Source organism: Choloepus didactylus, chromosome 4 (genome assembly GCF_015220235.1).
Source record: "Choloepus didactylus isolate mChoDid1 chromosome 4, mChoDid1.pri, whole genome shotgun sequence".
Classification (NCBI taxonomy): Eukaryota; Metazoa; Chordata; class Mammalia; order Pilosa; family Megalonychidae; genus Choloepus; species Choloepus didactylus.
In genome coordinates this window covers 47720619-47745381 of record NC_051310.1, presented here as the reverse complement: position 1 = coordinate 47745381, position 24763 = coordinate 47720619, and the positions used below count along the sequence as shown (strand labels likewise).

The following is a 24763-nucleotide window of genomic DNA, read 5'->3' as shown; positions in this document are numbered from 1 at the left end:
CGTTCGCGTCCCGCGCGCCCCTCCCTCGCCGCGCGCTCGCGTCAGGCCGCCACACGCCGCCTCTACCGTCTGGCGCGCGCCCCGCCCCCCCTTCCTGACTGCTGGGGGCGGGGGCACCGCCGCGCAAGGCCTCCCTGAGCGCGTTGGACCGTGGCCGGGCGCTGAGGCTCTGGAGGGTAGTGCCCGTGAAGTTCTCCCTGAGACCTGCCGGGCGTCACCCGCTTCTCTCTGGACGTTGACTTGGAGAGGCCACTATCCTGGTGCCAGCTTTGGCGGTGCCAACGCCAAGAACCCGGACATCCTGCTGGCACCTAATCAAATGGTGATTTATGAATGGATGAGAAGTAACCACCGTGCCCCCAGAATGGTTCAGCTCAAGTAATTACAAGTAATTATTGAGTGCCTCCGACCGTTGGTGTCCGGAAAGCGACGTGCCAGTGACCAGTGGTGGTAAGACTAGACGTAGAACCCAGGACACAGCAAGGATATATGACTGGTAAGACTCAACAGCTGTGGTATACAAAAGAAAAACCGGTCACCTACAAGTTCAAACTAGTATGTCAGTGATCAAATATTTATTAAACAGAAATTCTACATGTAAGTCTACAGTATTACAGTTACATGTAGAATGTCCTTTTAATAAATTCTAATAACTAGAGAGTTTGCACAGAAGAAATGTAATTGGTAGCTTGAATGGGACATGTAGATTGGTGAATTTGATAAGGATGGTGTAGAGACTTCCATATCTTACAAGTTACAATCTTGACTCTAAATGAATGGTTTTTATTAGACGGTCTCTGAATTTCATAAATCCAGAAAGTTACTTCTGGTAAGGTGAATGAATGTAATTAAATAATTTGAACTACTTCCAAGAAAGAGGCTGGAAAATTCCCCTACCCTTATGTCATTAGCAATATTTTCATTTCCCAGTGAGGGTTACTCTCCCTCTTTGGATCCACTTACTTGGCTGTGGCCATGGAAAGATGACTGCTAGATCATTGTCTCTGCCCTAGAGGAGTTCAACAATAAAGGGAGATAGAGCTAGACAGGACCCCTCTAAGAATAAACAATGTGCCCTGAGGACAAGGAGCAAGTTTTTGTGTAGGACAGCAGCAAAGGTGCTAAGAGGTGAGATCCTGTTGTGCTGGATCTTAAAGAGCAAGATATGAATAGGTGGAGAAGCCCATCTTAGGGAGACAGAAAATGGACAGGGCATGGTAATGTGCAGAGATGTATTTGGTAAACAATAGACCATATGATACAGAGTAGATAGCATAAGTGGTTGGAAAAGGAGTTAGAAAGGAAAGATAGGATCAGATTGAAAGGCCTTGAATGCTATGCTAGGGATTTTATTTTGTAGGTAGTAGGGAGCCACAAAAGGCATTTAAGCTAAGGAGTGACACCATCGAAACTGTGCTTTAGAGAGAGAACTGGGAAGAAGTCGGAGATGAATTGCCAGAGATCAGAAACCAAAGGCCAGGTAAATAATTGGACGATTGCAGTAATCTGGGTGAGAGAGAATGGAGACTGGAATAGGACTGGGTTTGGGGGATTGGAAGGCAGGGGATAGATTTGAATGAGATTTTGGAGCTAAGAAAAAGTTAAAGAATTTCATTTGAATTCATAGGTCTGCAGGTAAATATTGGGACATCCTGATTGGAACACATTGTGTCTAATACTGAGGCATTTCCCATTTAGCAAGGGCAACAATACTGGTCTTAGTATGTTAAAAGAAAATGAAAAGCCAGGCATCAAATTGCTCTTGGAAATCAGACATAAAGTAATCACTACGTGAAATAAGCAGAGAGGATGCATAGGGTTATCCATGAATGATTCATTTGAAAACGAGGAGCTACTTGGTTTGTAGAGAGATGAGGGGAACAGCCTCATCTCTCTACACATGAGTTTACACATGCTTTTCTGTCAGAATAATTTGTTTACAAGTGAATTTTTCAGATTCATCCAAGGAATTTCTAATTTTGGTTACTACTTGCCCTAAAGATGACACAGAAAGAGGAAAGTACATAAAATGAATAGACCTTTATACCCCAAGGCTAGATTTTGACTCCTTTGGTACTGGTACATTTTGTCAGAATACAATATTCTCTTTAAAGTTAATGGGAACATGGATAGTAGGCAAATGGGAATTTGGCCTACGGCTACACTGAAGAAAAAAAATTATGCAAGTTAACAAAACTTGAAGGGGTTGACACTTGCTATTGGTACAATAAACCATTGTTAATGATAAGGACAAGGTCTTAGCTATTAACAAAAGATTCATGGTAAAAATAATAGTAGTTCTTATAAAATGGTGCCGCCACTATGGAAAACAGTTTGGTAATTCCTCAGAAAGTATGGAATTACCATATGACCCAGCAATTCCATTTCTATGTATATACCCCCAAAGAACTGAAAGCACGGATTTGAACTGATATTTGCACACTGGTTTCCTAGCAGCATTATTCACAATGATGACAGAAGCAATCCAAGTGTGCCTCAATCGATGAATGGATAAACAAAATGTGGTATATATACAATGAAATATTATTCAGCTGTAAAAAGAAACGAAGTTTTAATGCATGCAACAACATGGATGATCCTTGAGGACATCATGTTCATGAAATAAGCCAGACCCAAAAGGACACATACTGTATGATCTCACTGATGTGAATTATTAGAATAAGCAGATTCATAGAGTCAGAAACTAGAATATAGGTTACCAGGGGCTGAGATGGGGGTAGGGAAGGGGGAGTTAATGCTTAAATTGTATATAGCTTCTATTTGGGTTGATTGAAAAGTTTTGGTAAAGGATGGTGGTGATGGTAGCACAACAATGTGAGTGTAATTAGCTCCACTGAATTATATATTTGAATGTGGTTAAAAGGTTATATGTACATATATTACTAGAACAAAAAATCTTTAAAAAACCCAATCAGTGAACTCTAATGTAAATTATGGTCAATACTTAATAGTAGAAATACAGTAATATTCTTTCATCAATTGTAACAAAATATCACACCAATGCAAAGTGTTAATAATAAGGAAAACTCTGTGTGAGGGGGATTATATGGGAACTCAGTATTTTCAGCATGATTTTTCTGTAAACATACAACTCTTCTAATAAAAAATCATTTTTAGAAAACAGTTAAAAAGTTCATGGGAGGAAGAATAGATGAGGTTAGGCCTGATTATAGAAAGATTTTAAAACTATGTTAAGGAATTTGGAGTTAATAGAGAGCCAGCAAAGAATAAAAGAGTGCTGGGATTGTAGACATCTTTTGGAAGGTGATATTGCTGGCAACATGAAAAATAATATTGGAGGCTTAATATTGAAAGTCAGACAGAGAGAAGCCACAGGGGTCAGCCAGAAGATGAAGTCAGTGGAACCCAGAAGAGAAAGAAGACACTGCCATGTGCATTGCCATATGACAGAAAAGCCAAGGAACCCCAAAAATTGCTGGCCAGCCAAAAGATACTGACTCCAGGAAGAAGCAAGCCTTCTAGCCTCTGAAATCATGAGCCAATACGTTTCTGTTGTTAAGCAAACTCATTGTATGGTATTTGTTTTAGCAGCCAAGAAACTAAAACAATGCATTACAGTACATTTTCAATAAAAATATATTTAAATGAAAAAGAAGTTAAATGAAATACTCCTATGTCATGTTATCAAAAATACCAGAATATACAAATAAGGACACTTCATAATTTATATAGTGCATTCCCATAAAAATGATTTTTAAATTATTTTATTTGATATTGTAATGAACTATCAACATTTTATAGTTGAAGAAACTTGGAAAGTGGCAGAGCTGGAATAAGAATTAAGTATTTGGGTATTAGTGGAGTACTGTTTTCCTTTCATTACACAGCCCTGTATACTGTATAATCAGAAAAATATTCTATGTAAAGTGCAAAAAGATTATTTATAAATGATAATGTAGGTAAAGGCATTTATGTTTAATACATCTGCCTTAATGCATTCTTTAACTGGTTCAACTGTGACTTAATTCAGAAATTCTTATTCATAGAAGAATAATATTTGTATATACAAATATGTAGGTTCTCTTTCTATGGTTAGGTGGCACTCCTGTTTGTCAGTATATTAATGGAAAGGGATTGAATGATTGTTTAGGGATGTATGCTATAACTTAATTTACTATTCTATTATTTTGAGAACTCTAGAGCTGATATGGTTTCTAGATGTACCATTCCATAATGATAATGATTAATTAATTAATCAGTAACTCTTGTTGGGTTTAAATTTCAATTCCAGAGCTATATTGCTTACAAGTAGAGGAGAGTAGGCATTATTTCTAGAAGGATCAAAACTTAGATTAAGACTGTAATTGATACACATTTTGGTTGACCATTTTAAATGTATTTTCAGTCCATAAAAGAAAGTTTAGAATGGTACTTTATGACTATACATCTGAACATAGATATCTGAATGTAGGATCATAATTTTAGGTGATTCATGAGCTCAATACTGTGAAAATCAGAAATCAAATGGGTAACTAATAATAAAGATTTACAGCCACATTTTACTGAATCAATAAAACAGGACAGTAAACTTAGGGCATTGAGTTTTTGTTTTTGTTTTTTTTTTAACTTTATTTTTTAAAAAAAACTTTAAGGCATTGAGTTTTAAGATTTACTTGTCATACCTATTAAAGATATGTACTGAAGGAAAATGCATGGATGGCAGCCAGAGAGTTTAGCTCTATATGTAATTGATTTGGGATATTGTTGATTTGAGTTAGGATATCTTATCTCTATCATTTCAGTCACCTGTACTAGTTTAAGGCCAGAATGATGACCAGGATAAGTTGATAAATTCAAGAGTGTATTACTTAAGAACATTCTTTTTTTCAAAATCCAAAACCCTTATATCAAAAGCATTGTTAGTAAAGACAACTCCACTTGATGTCTTAATGTAAGCTGCAAAGAGATTTCTCAGTGTAATCTTAACTTCCATTTCACTCACAGTAATTGACTGATATCTGAAGATGGTGGGAGGGGTCAGTTAGAAAATTCAGCCTGAGAAGAGATCATTATGATACAGCTGCTTTCTGCATGTAGTTTATGGTTGCTTTTTGTAGTATCATTTTGCAGTTTAATTTGCATTCTTTTTTTTACTATATGTTGGCATTATAATGGTAGCATGAGCTGAACAAAAATTTGAAACTCATAGGAAACAATTTTCTGTTCTAAAAAGACATAGTCCAATTTTTATTGACTTAAATTCACTTCCCTTGTTTTCTGTCTTTCAGGCTATGGCCCAAAGAAGCAGCACTGAATTGAATTTTGGGCAACAGTAATACAATACCTGCTTCCCAGTACACCTTAGAAAGGTAAACAAAAGTATCTTTAAAAATGCTGGGATACTGAAAGGTTCTATTCTGCCTCTGATGTAAAGTAGGGAATCCCAGTCCATTCATATGTAGGTGCATTATCTATTGGAATAAATTACTAGAGTCTGGTTTAATGTGGAAATTATGGTCATAGAATTTTATCCCTAGTGTGGTCCTTGTGCAGATCTAATTTTTTGCAATTCTGTGAACAAAATCAAAGTCCCCCTGATATAGTTCTGAATTGGACATGAGTGTTTTAGGTCAATTCAAATTCCTGATTTTTGTAGGGCCACACAAGAGGCTCCAAAGAGACCTTGGAATATAAGGAAATCTCAAGGATTCGAGGACCCCAAATCAATACATAGTTCTTCCCTGACCTGCAAACCACATCCACCAATGCATGAAAAAGCTAACACATTGCTTTTATTCTAGGAACACAAGGTTGATTTTATAGTAGACAATTGATTAATGTAATTTACCACAGTAGCATATCTAAGGAGAAAAACATGATCATTTCAGCAGATGAAGAATAAATATTCAATAAAATTCAATCCATTCACAACAAAATCTTTTAAAAAATTAGGAAAAGAATGGGGCTTACCTAACCTGATAAAAGGTATCTGCAAAAACCTATACTAAACATTTTACTTAATGGTGAAATATTGAACACATTTCTTTTAAGATCAGGAACAAGTAAAGGAGATCCAATATTACCACTTCTCTTCAACATTGTATTAGAAATCCTAGTCTCTTCAGTAAGACAAGTTAAAGAAAAGAAAGGAACAAAAATTAGAATGGAGAAAACAAAACTGTTATTATTTTAGATGATAAAACTTTGTACATAAATGATCCAGAAATAAATTATTTAAATGAGAGAAATTGGCAAGATTGTTGTCTGAAAAATCAGTATACAAATGTCAATTGCAGTGCTACACAAACAGCAGATATCAGTTAGAAGATGTAATTTTAAAAAATGATTCTGTTTTCCATGGCAACAGAAAAAATAAAGCACCCATGAATAAATTTAATAAAACATATACAAGCCTTTTATGAAGAAAGTTATAAAACATTATGAAAGGCATTAAAAATCTAAATGGATAAATGTGATGTTATTAGATAAGAAGACTCCATTAGATAGAGGTCTCAGTTCTCCCTAAATTTATCTACAGCTCCATTTAAATTCAAATTAACAACCAGATGTTTTTTTTTTTTTTTTTTAAGTGGAAACTGAAAGCTAATTCTGAAATTTATATGCAAGGACAAAGGACCAAAGGTAGCCAAGGCTCTCCTGAAGAAGGAGAACAGAGTTGCGGTGACTTTCCCTCAAAGATAAAAGATTTATTATGAAGCTAGACTAATTAAGGCAGAATGGGATTGGCATGTGCTTGTACACAAACACCCATGGAACACAATGGAGGCCAAACAGAACAATCCTCAAGCATAATCATCATTGCAGGTCAGTGGAAGATAGAGTCAATATCATTTATATGATTCCATAAATTCAATAAATAATATTTAAGTAATATTTAATATATAAATAATAATGCTGAGGTCACTGTAAATCCATATGGGAGAAAATGGATCACTACCTCTCACCAAATACAAAAGAAAATGCCAAGTGGATTAAGACCTAAATGTGAAAGGCAAAACTATCACATTTCTTAAATGATATGTAGGAAAATATCTTTATTACTTTAGGGGTAGGTTAGGATTTCTTAAGTCAGAATAAAACAATAAAAGATAACTAATAAATTCAACTAGATTTAAATTAAGAACTTCTGTTTATCCAAAAGAGTAATGAACTGAGAAGATATTGAAACACAGAAAACTCATAAAGATTAGTATCAGAATAAATGTGACTCCTATGAATTAATAAAAATAAACTAATAATAAAAATAGATAGGACTTGGATAGACTTTTCACCAAAGAAGAAACCAAATGGCTCATAACCTTATAAAAAGATACTTAACCTCATTAGTAATCAAGAAAAGGAAATTTAAATCAAACAGAGATACCATTTCACGGTTGGAAATCCATCTTGATACCAGATTAGCAAAAATTTAAAATTGGTTAATACCAAGGGTTGGCAAGGATGTGGAGCAATTGGGACTTTGATTCACTGCTGGTAGGAGTGTAAATCGATACAACCACTTTGGAAAATAATTTGGCACTTTCTAGAAACAATAACATAGGCACACCCAACAACCCACCATGTCCACTCCTAGATACACGTTAAGGAATATCTTGCACATGTGCCCTAGGAGCACATACAAGAATGTTCATAGATGCATTGTTTGCAAAAAAAAATGGGAAACCTAAATATCATTTCAACAGTACAATAGACAAATAAATTGTTTTATATTCTCACATTGGAATAATCTACAGAGCAGTGAAAATGAACCAAATTTCACTGTTTGTCAACATAGATGATTCTCAAAAACAGAATGTTGAGAGAAAAATTCAAGTCATAAGAAAAACAGTTTGACTTCATTTATACAAAGTCTAAAGAAATGCAAACTCAAATAATACACAGCAGTTAACTCAGGGAAGGTGGAAGGAGTGGAAAATGGGCTTCTAAGGTACCGATGACCTTCTATTTCTTAACCTGGGGATTGGCATATGGATGTTCATTTTATTAATATTCTCTATATTGTACAGACTTATTTCGTAGCCTTTTGTAAGTATGACACATTTCAGAACAAAATAAATTAAAACAAATTTTTTAACATTAGGACCATGATGATAGAGTTGTGTTTCATCATACCTAAGGAAAGGCTCTGTTACATTTGCCAAAGATTATGGACTTCTGATATGCAGGCATCTGTGTTTGTAATAATATCTGGGTAATATGATATTCATAGTATATATTTGTAATGTACCAGTAGTCAAGGTTCTCTTTCATTTGTGACAGAAACCTAACTCAAACTGGTTTAAACACAGAAGGGCTTCTCTGGGCTGTAATCGGGAAACACAAGGTTGCTGCTGACTTCAATTACAGGCAGATTCAGAGTCTCACCCTCTCAGCTCTTCTTGCTGTTTTTGGCTGTATTCTCTTACAGGCTTTCTCCATGTGGTGGCAAAGATGGCCATCTGCAGCTCTAGGCTTATAATTTCCTTGCAGCTAGTGATTCCAGCAACAGGAGAGTGTTTTTTTTCCCTCAACATTGTTAGCAAATGTACCAAAAAGGACTATGATTGCCCCTGCTTGGTCCTTCCCTGAACCAGTCTCTATAGCACAGGTGTGCAGTTCTCTGACTTTGTCTGCACCGTTGTTTACTCTGAAGGTGATGGTTGTGTGATGGTATATGTGAAAGTTTATGCATAGTGGTGAGGAGTGTGGAATCAGCCCCACCTGAACCGTAAGAAATGGAAACCCCACAAGAAAATAGGGAGGAAAAGGCTACTGGATAGAAAAAAACAAAAACAAAACAAAACAAAAAACTATAACCATCACCGTCCACTACCAAAATTAAAGTGGCTTTTGGTATGCAGCATGTTGCACTTGTTGCTCTCAAAAACAATTTCAGATCATCAATATGCACTTGTGTCTCAAATTCTTTAACTATGGAATCATCTCCAAGAATTTATTTTCCTTATGATATATGAAATATTTCTGTACCTGGATCTGGCAAGTACTCAACAATATTATAGTTCAAGGATCAGCTCTACAAATAGAATTTCTCAAGAAAGTCATCTATTGTAGCAATGCATAATGTCAGAAGTTTTTTATTTATGAAAAATAAATCATACAGATTTCTGATCAATGGCTCCATGACTTCAACAACCATAGCTTTCTTTTCTTTTCTTTCTTCTTTTTTTTTTTTTTTTTTTTTTTTTGGCTTTATTGCTTGATCATAGACTAGTTATTTTACATTTGCCTAAAGCAGGGATTTTTGACCAAGACACCAGACAAGTGCTAAGTGACTAGATTTTGGAACTCATTTAGATAACAGTTTTGTCCATTACCTCTCAAATTTTCTTCCTGATTTTCATTTTGATTTGTAAACAATAAACTTACTCTCTACCTCTCATGTCACTCAGAGCCATTTCATTATGTTTACAGAATTAGATATCCAATACATGTTGTGTTGAATGCAGTATTTTTGGTGGTTAGGATCTAAGCTTTAGAGACAATTAGAAGGAGGTTCAGTTCCTAGCTCTGTCCCTTATTAGCTGTGTGATCTTGGAATAAGTAATAATACTTACCTCATAGGGATTTTGTGCACAATAAATGAGGTTCTTTATGTTAAAAGCTTACCACAGTGCCTGGCAGATGGGAAACACTTAGTAAGTTGTACTTATTATTGTTGATCCTCTCCCCTTTTACAACAGGCTAAAATTGTTATTTTTCTTCCTTCAATGCATTCATTGTAAAGTTTCTATTTTACCATATTTATTATTATGGTTTCTTCTGATCACAGAAAGGAAGTTTATTTGGACAATGAAAGATCCTAAAATATCTCAATACCGCACTTGAGGAAAAACTCACAGAGAGAGTAAAATGAATTTGTTTGTCAAGTCAGTTTTGTTTAGGGTTTGTTTCTAGAGTTGGCAGTTATGAGGTACATGATACATAAAGAGTCAACCTGGGAGAACCTAAGATGGCAGCTAGGTGAGACAGGGCAAAATAACACCTCCGTGAAAAATACTAGATAAAAACCAGAAGGTGACCCAGAATACCGGTTTCAGTGATGCACCAGCTGGACAAGGTATGCTAGAACCACAGGGGCCGTACACTTGGTGAAAATGGGAGTCTGCATTCCGAAACGAGTGAGTAAGCCAGCTGAAAGACCTGCAGCCACACTGCAGTATGGGGAAGCCGGGGGTTGGCATTTGGAGATGGACTGGTTCTTTTAAAAAAAAAAAGGGAAAAACCCAGGAGTGGCTGCATTTGTGATGGTGAAAACCACGCAGTGAAGCACAGCAGAAGCAGTCTGAGCCAGCCTCTCGGTGTCTAGTGTGGCGGATAGCTGACTGCAGATTCCCTCAGGGCCAGGGGAGCAGAGGGGAGAGCCGGAAGGAGAAAGAAACCCCGCTGCTTGCAGCCGCTCCCCGGCAGGCTGGAGATACTCCTGCCTGGGGCTGTGCCCACAGCCCAGAGCAGCGCCAGTTGTCCCAGAGCTGGGAAGGAGGAACTGTGCGAGGAGAGGGGAGGGGTGCAGAAGCCCCATTCAGCCATCTTTGCATCAGGCTGAGAGCCTCCCTGCATGACCCGGGGGCCTGGGGCTTCCCTTGAGGGATGGCTCACACTTGTGATGTAGCATAGCCTTCCCTCAGCAGAGGTCCTGGAAGATCACATCTGAGAAGGGGGGGCCCACTTGGAAAACCCAGGGACGCTACATCAATGCCAGTGGTTCGTGGGTCAGCGTCAGAGAGGATCGGGGGCAGAACTGAAATGAAGGCTTAGACTCTTGCAACAGCCTTGAATCTCCGGGAACACTTGAGAGGTTTGAATATTAAAGCTGCCCTGCCTCCCTAGCCACCCGGACACGCCCCACATTCAGAGTGGACAGCTCCAGCAACACACCCAAATTGAGTTCACCAACTGAACCCCACAAGTATCATTTCCCCACACACCACAAGAACAAAGTTGAGAACTGACTTGAGGGGTATAGGTGACTCGCAGACGCCATCTGCTGGTTAGTTAGAGAAAGTGTATGCCACCAACTTGTATTTCTGAAAAATTAGATTTTTTTTTTTTTTTACAACTTGAAAGAATCCTATGAAGCAAAGCAAATGCCAAGAGGCCAAAAACAACAGAAAATCTTAATGCATATGATAAAACCAGACGATATGGAGAACTCAATTCCAAAGACCCAAATCAAAATATCAGAAGAGACACAGTACTTGGCACAATTAATCAAAGAACTACAATCGAGAAATGAAAACATAGCAAAGAATATAAAGGACATGAAGAAGACCATGGCACAGGATATAAGGGACATAAAGAAGACCCTAGAAGAACATAAAGAAGACCTTACAAGAGTAAACAAAAAAAATAGAAGATCTTATGGAAAAAATAGAAACTGTTGGCCAAATTAAAAAGACTCTGGATACTCATAATACAAGATTAGAGGAAGCTGAACAATGACTCAGTGTCCTAGAAGTCCACAGAACAGAAAATGAAAGAACAAAAGAAAGAATGGAGAAAAAAATCAAAACAATCAAAATGGATCTCAGGGATACGATAGATAAAATAAAATGTCCAAACTTAAGACTCATTGGTGTCCCAGAAGGGGAAGAGAAGGGTAAAGGTCTAGAAAGAGTATTCAAAGAAATTGTTGGGGAAAACTTTCCAAACCTTCTGCACAATATAAATACACAAACATAAATGCCCAGTGAACTCCAAATAGAATAAATCCAAATAAACCCACTCCAAGACATATTCTGATCAGACTGTCAAATACTGAAGAGAAGGAGCAAGTTCTGAAAGCAGCAAGAGAAAAGCAATTCACCACATACAAAGGAAACAACATAAGACTAAGTAGTGACTATTCAGTGGCCACCATGGAGGTGAGAAGGCAGTGGCATGACATATTTAAAATACTGGGAGAGAAAAATTTCCAACCAAGAATACTTTATCCAGCAAAACTCTCCTTCAAATTTGAGGGAGAGCTTAAATTTTTCACAGACAAACAAATGCTGAGAGATTTTGCCAATAAAAGACCTGCCCTACCTCAGATACTAAAGGGAGCCCTACCAACAGAGAAAAAAAGGAGAAAGAGATACAGAGAATTTTAACAGACATATATAGAACCTTACATCCCAAATTACCAAGACACTCATTTTTCTCTGGCGATCATGGATCTTTCTCCAGAATGGACTAATATGCTGGGACATAAAACAAGTCTCAATAAATTAAAAAAAAAAAAAAATTGGATATACTCAAAGCACATTCTCTGACCACAATGGAATACAAATAGAAGTCAATAATTTGTGAATTGTAACTCCACTATTTACTTCCTACATGATATAAAATACACAAACTCTAATGACAAATCAGTGGTTTTGAACTCAATGTAAAATATGTAAGTTTTGACAAGAACTATATAAAGGTGGGGGAATGGAGGAGTATAGGAGCATAGTTTATATGTCCTATTGAAGTTAAGTTGGTATCAAAGAAAAACAAGATTGTTATGGATTTAAGAGTTTCATTTTAAGCCCCACAGTAAACACAAAGAAATTATCAGAGAATATGACCATAGAGATGAAAAGTAGAGTATGGGTTAAGAGAAATGGGGGAAGGGGCAATGGGGAGTTAAGAAATGAGTGTAAGTTTGCTGTTTGAGGTGAAGGGAAATTTCTAGTAATGGATGGTGGGAAAGAGATAGCATTACAATGTTCTAAATGTGATTAATCCCACTAATGGAATGCTAGGGAGGGGGTAGAATGGGAAGATTTAGGCTGTATATATGTTTCCACAATTGAGGGAAAAAAAAAAAAAAGGACAGTCTAAATAGATGACAATTGAATGCCAAGGATGACCCTAGATGGGTTCTGAGGATGGAGGACAGGAGGCTCAAAGGGATACAGTTGAGAAACAGGGGGGAAAAAAAAAGGAAATATAGAAATGTATGCTTTGTATCAATGTTGAATATCTAGTACTTCTTAGCTGCATTTAATGGGATTGCATAAAAGAATGTTCTTGTTCATGGGAATTGTATATGTGAATTATAGTGTTTGTTCAAGGATGGGTGCAGCTAGCTCTCATATGTTCAGAAGACAGCAATAGATGATGGATGATAGATAGGGAGGGAGGGAGGGAGGAAAAGAAATACCAGTGTGACAGCATGTTAAAGGTGGTGGATTGGGGTATCAGGGGAGGGGGGTCAGGGTATGCTGGAGTTCTGTGTATGGGGTTTGTATTGTTTTTGCAACTGTTCCTATAATTTTGAATTTATTTCAAAATAAAATAAAATTAAAAAAAAAAAAGTCAGCCTGTCTATCAAATACATAGATGACCACAATTGTGAAATTTTAGAAACTTATAGCCCAGAGGTAGTGATAAGGTAATCTCCTTATCATTGTTGTATAGCTTCTTTCATGACATTTGCATTCGAAAAGAAAAAAGATGAAGGAAGAGATACTGTGAAAGTGTAGGAAGCATAGCAATAAATATTGCTACACTGAAGAATGCATAATGTTTTTAATTGGGACTGTGTATGGGAGTGGCATGTGTGTGATAAACATTTTGTACTGAATTGGTTAGATAAATTCGTTTAAATTGAGAAATACTCCTCCAGGTCTACATTGTACTATGTTTATACTTTTTTTTTAACCAGGAAATTTAAGTAGGTAGGCATTTAAAGGTGTCAAGTATTACTTCAATGCTTGTATCATACTAAGTCTTTTATTAAAATAGTTTTTAAAAACATTCCTGATGCTATTAATAAAAGAACCTGAGCAAATGAACACCTGCTTTTATTTTTATCCCTTTTGTTATTTGCTGTCATATTCTAATGAAAGTTAGTCAATTTTAAAGATTTCTATTAGTTTTTCACATTTATTGAACATTATAAACTGGAAGTTTTGGGATATTCTGAATATCTAAACATTGCAAATGTTGGAAATTGTAAAGGATAAAAATTTTAGTCATGTCCCTGATCAATGAGTTTTACTCCTAGTAGGTTAAAAAAACCATACTTTTTCTTAGTCATGGTTGCTCAGAGAACCTAATGTTTCCTGGAGTAAGACTATGTTACCATGCATGTTAAAAATAATCAGACTCAGATATTAACTGGCCCCACACCTATTCAAAGACTTATCCATTAAATGCTGTTAGAATTGCTAACCTCATCTTAGGTTAACTGAGAACTAAAGGTTTAATTCACTTCAGATGTCAAGTATTTATTTTCAGTACTTAAGGGCAAATGACCAAAAAAAGGAATACATGGCTTAAAAAGAGGAATATGTGGCTTAAAGAAGGATTAGAGTTGTGGGAATAGTTGTTTCGTGTTTCAAAGAGTGCTTTCTATGTCTTAAGCTTAAGCTGCTTATTTTGTTTGACAAGTTTTTTCAGTGGCTGCTGTTGACAGCACTTCTTTGTTTTGGATATCTGCTTTTATTTCCTTTCACTGACTTTGTTGGCTTAGTTTCTTTTATACTTATAGCCTTTCCTCACCCTGCATCCTAACCTGGTTTTTTGATGACTCTTTCTTAGTTTTGTTCACACAAGAAGGCTAATTTTTTTTTTTTAATAGAAATTCTAGCCAGCAGCTTGAGGGCACTGATGGAAGAAATACAGTTGCCTGATTCCACAGTTAACATTCATTGTTCCTTCAGGTCTCCTGGAAAGAGGTTCCTTTGGTAAATGCCTTTAGTATAATAGACCCTAAGGAATCTCTCCTTGGTGTCAATAGATAGATAGATAGATAGATAGATAGATAGATAGATAGATAATAGAACAGAAATATAGATGTGAAATAAGATCTACTTTGCACAACAAAAGCACACACACCTAATTAATGAAAATTTATTACAGGTTATCATGTCTATCTAGATAGTATTTTCAAGAGAGCATTGTCCTATAAAACCATCTGGGATAGATTGACTGGAAATATCATCAGCACCACAGTCTTCCTACATATCAATCTATCCATTCCAGATTTGTAAGGGCATATATGGCAAACTCAACTACCATATAATTCTTAAAAAATTTTTATGAATATATAAAAGCTGTATATTTTACAACAAGTAAAAAAAGTAAGCGATTTATATAGACATATGATCTGATCTAGGTTAACAAAAATGCACAGGTAAAAAGACTAGAAGAAAGTACATAAAAAGATAGCAGTGATTGCCTCATGATAGTTCTCCATTCTATGTTCTTATCATTTGCAAATTCTCTATGAGTGTTGCTTTTAGAATTTGCAAAAATTAAATTAAAAATATTCTTTTAGCTTATCCATAGAGCTATACAAGGATTTTTAGTATACAATGACTATTGCAATGGTCCAAGAAGAAAAATTTGACATTTTATGTCTGGTGGTGCATTTTAGTTTATTCTTTTTTGTAAAAGAAAGTTTATTCCACAATATTCTTAAGATATGAACAAAATGTACTAAATTAAAATGTACCAACTTTAAGAGTGTTCTCCAAACTTTTTTGCACCTTTGTTTATAAATTATATATATATGTATTACTGTACTGATGTATAGTATAAAATGTACCTTATGAATTATATGAAAATAGACATTTTTAAGGATGAGATAAAGATGTAAATAGACATTTACTTAATATTTTCTTCCCATGCACCAGTGGATTGTCTCGTGTAGCTCTGAAGGACACTTACGGAATTGGGAGACCATTGCCTTAGAAAACTAAAAAGTCAAATATCATTAGGGTTTTACATTTACTTACAAAAGATTTCAGAGTAAATGCTGGAAAGAAAATGAGGGCAATGTTTTGCATTCTCCTTTAGTGACTTGAGTTTATCTACTATTCAGTTTCAAAACTTGGCATTCCCAACTTAAAATTATGTTTTATAAATCACTTTGGGTAGAATTGACATCTTAGGAATGTTTGGTCTTCCAATCCATGAACTTAAATTTATCACAAAGCTACAGTAATCAAAACAGTATGGTACTGATACAAGGACAGACATGTAAACCAATGGAATTGAATTGAGAGCTCAGATATCAGCCCTCATGTTTAGCACCAACTGATTTTTGACAAGGGGGCAAAGATGACTCAATTGGGAAAGAATAGTCTCTTCAACAGATGGTGCTGGGAAAACTGGGTCTCCATTTGCAAAAGAAAGTAGAAGGACCCCCTGCCTCACACCTGATACAAAATATCAACTGAAAATGGATCAAAGACCCAAATATAAGAGCCATAACTATAAAATTCCTAGAAGAAAATGTAGGGGAACATCTTCTAGGACCTTGTATTAGGCAATGGTTTCTTAGACTTTACATCCAAAGCACAAGCAACAACAGCAATGAAAGTAGATAAATGGGACCTCATCAAAATTAAAAACTTTTGTGCCTCAAAGAAAGTTAGCATGAAAGTAAAATGACCTATACAATGGGAGAATATATTTTGAAACCACATGTCCAATAATGATTTAATCTCCAGAATATAGAGAGAAATCCTTCAACAACAAAAAGATGAATGGCTCAATTTCAAAAATGGACAAAAGACTTGAATAGACATTTTTCCAAAGAAGATATACAAATGGCCAAAAAGCATATAAAAAGATGCTCAACATCATTAACCATCAAGGAAATGCAAATCAAAACCACAATGAGATACCATTTCACACGCACTAGAATGGCTACTATTAAAAAAACAAAATTATAATTGTTGGGGAGAATGTGGAGAAATAGGAACATTCTCTAATTGTTGGTGGCACTGTAAAATGGTGTAGCCACTGTAGAAGACAGTTTGGAGGTTCCTCATAAAGTATAATATTACCATATGACCTGGCAATTCCACTTCTAGGTATATACCAAAAGAATTGAAACAGGGACTTAAACAGATATTTGCACACTGATGTTCATAGTGGCATTATTCACAATTGCCAAAAGATGGAAGCAATTTAAGTGTCTATCAGCTGATAAATGGATAAACAAAATGTGGTATATATGCACAATGGAATATTACTCATCTGTAAAAAGAAATGAAGTTCTGATATGTGTGACAACATGCATGAACCTTGAGACATCATGTTGAGTGAAATAAGCCAGACAGAAAAGGATAAATATTGTATAATATCACTGAAATGAAATAATTAGAATAAGCAAACTCATAGGTCGGAATTTAGAATATAGATTACCAGGGCACAGGGTGGAGATAGGGAATAGGAAGTCAAAGCTTAAGCTGTACAGAGTTCCTATTTGGAATGACGGAAATGTTTTGGTAAAGGATGGTAGTGATGGTAGCACAACATTTTGAACATGAGGAACAGCACTGAAATACATATCTGAATGTGGTTAAAAGGGGAAATGTTAGGTTGTATATATAGTAATATAATAAATTTTTTTAAAAAAAACAAGGAACTGCACAATACAGTTAACCCTAAGTTAAATCATGAACTATAGTTAATAGTGCAATTATTAAAATGTGCTTTCATCAATGGCGGTGTGACAGCATGTTAAAGTTGATGAATCGGGGTATCGGGGAGGGGGGTCAGGGTATGCTGCGTATGGGGTTTGTATTGTTTTTGCAACTGTTCCTGTAACTTTGAATTTATTTCAGAATAAAATTTAAAAAAAATATGCTTTCATCAATTGTAACAAATGTACCACACCAATATGAGGTGGTAATAGGTATATGGGAATCCTGTATTTTATGCATGATTGTTCTGTAAACCCACTTCTCTAATAAAAAATTATGTTTTATAGAATTTTATAGGAAAGGCCACATTCTAGAAGTTGTGGACAGAGCAAGGATAGGACCTGTCTTAGACTCACTTTAGCACATGATCTGGGAACTGTCATTGTGGAAAGACAAGTACTACTGGTTTGAGTGAAAATATTTTTTGGCTGCTACTTTTAGCCTTGTAAGACAGTAGGACACTCCTCAAGCATAAGAAAACATTTCAGGGAATTCAAGCAGGAGTTCAAAAGACGTTTCCAATCTCTGCAATCTCCATTTTCTGACAGACATATAAATAAGGGGATGGGAAGTTAATATTGAAGCCATATGAAGAGGAAAAAAATTGAATGTCCTTGAAGAAAAGAAACCTTGTTCCCTGATACAATAAAATATTAAGGAATGAGGTTTATCAACTATTAAACTTATATTTAATAAACCAAATCAATGTTAGGTCAATAATCTAAATAGAAAGGATTGGGGAGGTAATAAACTGAAAGGAAAACACAATCATCTTTTTCTTTTTCACAAATAGAATTTCCACCAGCAACAGAGATTTGATTTTGCATTTAACTCCCCTTTAGAGATTGAAGGTTAGAGATAAGATAGATAAACTTCCATTATTTTTTTAAAGATTCACCCCAAATATTACTTGGAAGTGAAGCCTTCTTAATGCCACCACATATTTTTTTCCTGTTTCCCCACAGCATATTCATATCTCTATATTTAAAAGCATTATGATATATTATATTTGGTATTTCCAAATAAAATGTTGTTTTGGATCCAAGGCACCTACCACAGTGAAAAGTTCAGTCTACATTTATGGCATGAACAAGTGGATTATATCCAAATCTAAGTCAAATTAATCAACCTTATTCTTTACTTTCAGAATTTTAGTCAAAACTATTTAAGAGAAGCAAAATTGGGCGATTTAACTTTTATCTATCTGCTTGTAGGATAAGCAAATAAGTAATGACATAAGCAAGACCTGGGTAATACCCACATTTGTTTATCATTCTCATGTATCATCCAGTTGACTATATTTGCGTAATACTTCCCTTTTAAAAAGTTTATTTGCAGGAGGGGAGCTATAAAGAACATTTTGGGGGGGGGCAATTCAGGAAACTGGAATGGACTTTATTGTTGTATTTCTTGTGTATAATATGGTATTGTGGTTATGTAAGAGAAGTTTTGCTCTTAAGAGATACACACTGCGGGGGGCAGGGGGCGGGAATCCAAGATGGCCGATTGGGAGAGAGAGAGCAAAATTCTCCTCCATGAAAAACAATAGATAAAGGATAGAAACTGCTCCAAGATAGCAGTTCCAGAGTTTCACCAGCTGGGCAGGGACTTCTACACCCATATTGAGTGTGTACTTGGGGAAACCAAGAGGCTGTGCTTAAGATGGGTGAGTGGCCCAGAATGCTGCTGGGGAATGGGCAGCTGGAGCCAGCTGATGGCATGGAGGGGAGTAGCCTTCTACCACCTGGGCACCCTCCTCAGTACCTGGCATGAGTGATAACCCTTCACAGACCCATGGCTGAGAGCTGCTGTGCCAGGGACTAGCCATGGGAGCTGGCAGATGATCACAGAAAGGGGTACCTTTCCATGCCCCACGCAGCCATCTTTGCAGCTGGCTGGGAAACAAGCCTTCACAGCCCCACAGCCAAGAGCTTCCTTGACAGATTTTGGGATTTCACAGGCTTGTGATGGCACCCACTCTTGCTCCATGGAAGCCCGTGGTATGCACAGCCTAGAGTCAGAGGTGCCATACAGAAGTGCCAGGAGCCCTCCCTCCAATCACAGGGACACATGGACCCATGGCAGAGAGGGACTGTGGGGTATTTGAGCTGGAAGGTGAGATGTGCAGCCCTGCAGCCCCAGAGTACTCCACCTGCAGCCTCAAGAATGGCCAAGACCTCCGAGTCCTGGAGCAGACTTCCTGCCAAACTGCAAAGGGCATGCCCCCACCCACAGAGCTGGTGGTCCCCAGTGCACATGGAAAATTGGTGCATTGATTGGACATCAGCATGATTTGACCTCCCCTCTCAGTGTATAGATGAAGTTGGGGGAGAACTGGCTTGAGGGTAAGAGGTGGCTCAAGAATGCCACCTGCTTGTAGGTCAGGGAAAGTACTAAGCTGTAGCTCTGCCAAATATAGATGAAGGTTCAAATAATCCTGTGTATCATATCAAGATAAGCAAATTCCAAGAGGCCAAAAATAACAGAAAATTATAAAGCTTATGAAGAAACCAGAAGATATGGACAACCCATATGTTCAAATTAAAAAGCCAGAGGAGACACAGAACTTGGAGCAGTTAATCAAAGTAATACACACAAGCATCAGTATCATGACTCAGGATATAAAGGATATGAAGAAGACCCTAGAAGAGCATATAGAAGAATTTGCAAGAGTAAATAAAAAAAATAGTGGCTCTTATGGAAATAAAAGATACTGTTGTTCAAATTAAAAATATTCTTGAGACACATAACACCAGATTTGAAGATGTAGAGGAACAAATTAGCAAACTCAAGAGTAGAGTGATGGAAAGTGAAAGCACAAAAGAATGAATGATGAAAAACAGCAAATTTGAAATGGGTCTCAGGGAAATGATGGACAACATGAAGCGCGCAAATATAAGAACCACTGGTATTCCAGAAGGGGAACAGAAAAGTAAAGGGCTAGGAAGAGTATTCAAAGACATTGTTGGGGAAAACTTCCCAACCATTCTAAACAACAAAAATATGCAAATCAAAGATGCCCAAGGAACTCAAAATAGAATAAATCCAAATAAACCTACTCTGAGACATATTCTGATCAGATTGCCTAATGCTGAAGAGAAGGAGAAAGTTCTGAAAGCAGCAAGAGAGAAGCGATTCATCACATACAACATAAGACTAAGTACTGACTACTCAGTGGGCACCATGGAGGTGAGAAGGCAGTGGTATGACATATTTCAAATTCTGAAAGAGAAAAATTGCCAGCCAACAATTATTTATCCAGCAAAACTCTCCTTCAAAATTGAGGGAGAGCTTAAAATTTTCACAAACAAATGTTGAGAGAATTTGTTAACAAGAGACCTGCTCTGAAAGAAATACTAAAGGAAGCTCTACCGGCTGAGAAAAAAAGAAAGGAGAGAGAGGTCTGGAGAAGGGCACAGAACTGAAGAGTTTTATTAAGGGTACCTTAAAGGAAATAAAGAGAGAGAGAGTAAAAATAGATCTGGAAAATAAAAACCAAAGGATAAGATGGCTCATTAAGAATTGCCTTCACAGTAACAACATTGAATGTGAATGGATTAAGCACCCAATTAAAAGATATAGATTGGCAGAATGGATTTAAAAATATGAACCATCAATATATTGTTTACAAGAGACTCATCTTAGACTCAGTGACACAAAGACATTGAAAGTGAAAGGATGGAAAGAAATATTCCATGCAAGCTACAGCCAAAAGAAAGCAGGGATAGCAATACTAATTTCAGATAAAGTAGACTTTAAATGCAAGGATGTCATAAGAGACAAAGAAGGACTATAGACTAATAAAAGGGACAATTCACCGAGAAGAAATAACAATCATAAATGTTTATGCACCTAGTCAAGGTGCTCCAAAGTACATGAGACAAACATTGGCAAAACTGAAGAAATCAATAGATGTCTCCACAATAATTGTGGGAGACTTCAATACATCACTCTCTCCTATAGATAGATCAGCCAGACAGAGGACCAATAAGGATATTGAGAACCTAACCAATGTGATAAATGAGTTATGCTTAACAGACATATATAGAGCATTACATCCCAAATTACCAGGGTATACATTCTTCTCTAGTGCTCATGGAACTTTCTCTAGGGTAGGCCATATGCTGGGGCATAAAAAAAAAAGGGCTCCATAATTTTAAAAATATTGAAATTCTTCAAAGCACATTCTCTGACCACAATGAAATGCAACTAGAAGTCAATTACCATCAAAGGTCTAGAACATTCACAAATATCTGGAGGTTAAACAACACACTCCTAAACAATCAGTGGGTCAAAGAAGAAATTGAAAGAGAAATTGCTAAATATCTAGAGACAAACAAAAATAAGAACACAACACATCAAAACTTATGGGCTGCAGCGAAGGTGGTGGGAAATTTATAGCTCTAAATGCATACATTAAAAAGGAAGATAGAACTAAAATCAAAGAACTAATAGAACAACTGAAGAAGCTGGAAAATAATCAGCAAACTAATCCTAAAGCAAGTAGAAGAAAAGAAATAGCAAAGATTAAAACAGAAATAAATGATATGAAGAACAAAAAAAAAAAACAGAATAAATAAAACCAAAAGTTGGTACCTTGAGAAGATCAACAAGATTGACAAACCCTTAGCTAGATTGACAAAGTCAAAAAGAGAAGACCCAAATAAACAAAATAATAAATGAGAGTGGGGAAATAACTGCGGATCCTGAAGAAATTTTTAAAAATCATGAGTGGATACTATGAACAACTGTGTGCCAACAAACTAGATAATTTAGAGGAAATGGATAATTTCTTGGAAACACATGAACAACCTAGACTGACCAGAGAAGAAACAGAAGACCTCAGCAAACCAATCACAAGCAAAGAGATCCAATCAGTCATCAAAAAGCTTCCTACAAATAAAAGCCCAGGGCCATATGGCTTCACAGGGGAATTCTACCAAACTTTTCAAAAAGAAAGGATACCAACCCTACTTAAACTCTTTCAAAAAATTGAAGAACGTGGAATACTACCTAACTCATTTTATGAAGCCAACATCACTCTAATACCAAAACCAGATAAAGATGCTACAAGAAAGGAAAACTACAGGCCAATCTCCCTAATGAATATAGATGTAGAAATTCTCAACAACATACTTGCAAATTGAATCGAAAGACACATTACAAAAATCACACACCATGACCAAGTGGGGTTCATCCCAGTCATGCAAGGGTGTTTCAACATATGAAAATCAATATCCAAAAGAATGAAAGCAGACCTCTACCTCACATCCTATACAAAAATTAACTCAAAGTGAATCAAAGACCTCAATATAAGAGACATTACCATAAAATTCCTAGAACATAATGTAGGAAAACTTCTTCAAGACCTAGTATTAGGAGGTAGCTTCTTAGACCTTACACCCAAAGCACAAGCAACAAAAGAAAAAATAGATAAATGGGAACTCCTTAAAATCAAAAGCTTCTGTACCTCAAAGGAATTTGTCAAAAGGTAAAGAGGCAGTCAACTCAATGGAAGAAAATATTTGGAAACCATGTATCTGATAAGAGACTGATATCTTCCATATATAAAGAAATGCTACAACCCAATGACAGTAGTACAAACAGCCCAATTATAAAATGGGCAAAAGATATGAAAAGACATTTCTCTGCAGAGGAAATACAAATGGCCAAAAACACATGAAAAAAGGTTCATCCTCACTAGCTACTAGGGAGATGCAAATCAAGACCACAATGAGATATCATCTCACATCAATAAGAATGGCTGCCATTAAACAAACAGGAAACTGCAAATGCTGGAGAGGATGTGGAAAAATTATAACCCTTATTCATTGCTGTTGGGTCTGTATAACAGTACAGCCACTCTGGGAGAAAATTTGATGGTTCCTCAGAAAACTAGATATTAAGTTACCCTACAATTCAGCAATTTCATTTCTCGATATATACCCAGATCTGAAAGCAGTGACACAAACAGATATTTGCACACCGATGTTCACAGCACCATTGTTCACAATTGCCAAGAGATGAAAACAATCCAAATGTTCTTCCACAGATGAGTGGATAAACAAAATGTAGTATATACACACGAAGGAATAGTATGAATCAGTAAGAAGGAACGAGGTTCTAAAACATATGACAACATGGATAAACCTTGAAGATATAATGCTGAGTGAAATAAGCCAGATGCAAAAGACGAGATATTGTAGGTTACCAATAATGTGAACTCTGTGAAAAATGTAAAATAAGTGTCTTATAATGTAGAATATAGAGGACCTAGAGATAGAAGCTAGTGAAGGGGGAATGATAATCTAAAATGTACAGATATGATAATGAGGGAGATCTTAATGGTATGGGAATGGTCAGGTGTGACACTGGTTCATTAATGGGATTATGAGTATCAGTGACACATTGAAGGTGAACATGTTTGTAAATGGTTGTTTAAAGACATGTAACCCACAGAGTAGCACCACAAACCTAAATAAGTGTTAGCATGATATACTTATAAGGCATGACACTGGTGCAGAGGGTTAACAGCAGTGTGGTATGGAAAAAGTACCCATTACATATTAAAGACTGTATTTAATAGGAATATCTTAACAATTCTACACTAATACTAGTGGTGAATAATTAGCAGCTGATAAAAGCTCTGGGATGTATTATGTTATGATATTTGTTTCAAGTTGAGTGATGATGATTATACAACTAAATGAAGATAATGTAAGAAACTGACCATTTATTTTGGGATAGAATATATATTAAGTGAAATTAGGAACCCACTACTTAATAAATCAAGCCCTCAACTTGAGGCTTGCTCTTGTGAAATTTAGGTTTTAAATAGGAGGCTGAGTCCTCCTATAATTATGCCTAAGAGACACCTTCAGGAAACCTCTTTTTTTGCTCAGATGAGGCCTTTCTCTCTCTAAGACAAACTTGGCAAACAAATTCATTAACCTCCCCACCACCACCCCCTGCCACCAACAAGGGACATGACTCCCAGGGGAATGAATCTCCCTGGCGACGTAGGACATGATTCTCAGGAATGAGCCTGGTCCTGGCAGTGATAGATTGAAAATGCCTACTTGACCAAAAGGGGGAGAAAAGAAAGGTAACAAGCTGAGGTCATGGTGGCTTAGAGATCCCAAATAGAGTGAAGAGGCTATCCTGGAGGTTGCTCTTATGCAAGCTCCGGCTAGACATCCCAAGTGGCCACAGTATGCCATGCCCTTACCAAAAGCAGTCCCCAAATACCTAGATCCCTACCTGAGATTCTATAAAGATTCACTCACTAAGTTTTGTCTTTCAGAAACTTAAATCAACCAGAGTGTTCCTGTACCAGACAAGTCCTAACACCCAGA

General features: G+C 36.4%; 1 long non-coding RNA gene across 1 annotated transcript; it reads left to right on the top strand.

The window, feature by feature from the left end:
* The first annotated feature begins 67 nt into the window (after positions 1–67).
* On the top strand, positions 68–24763 carry LOC119533231. Its single transcript, XR_005216609.1, has 3 exons — positions 68–496; positions 5271–5351; positions 24712–24763. It is a non-coding gene; the product is annotated as an uncharacterized LOC119533231 (long non-coding RNA).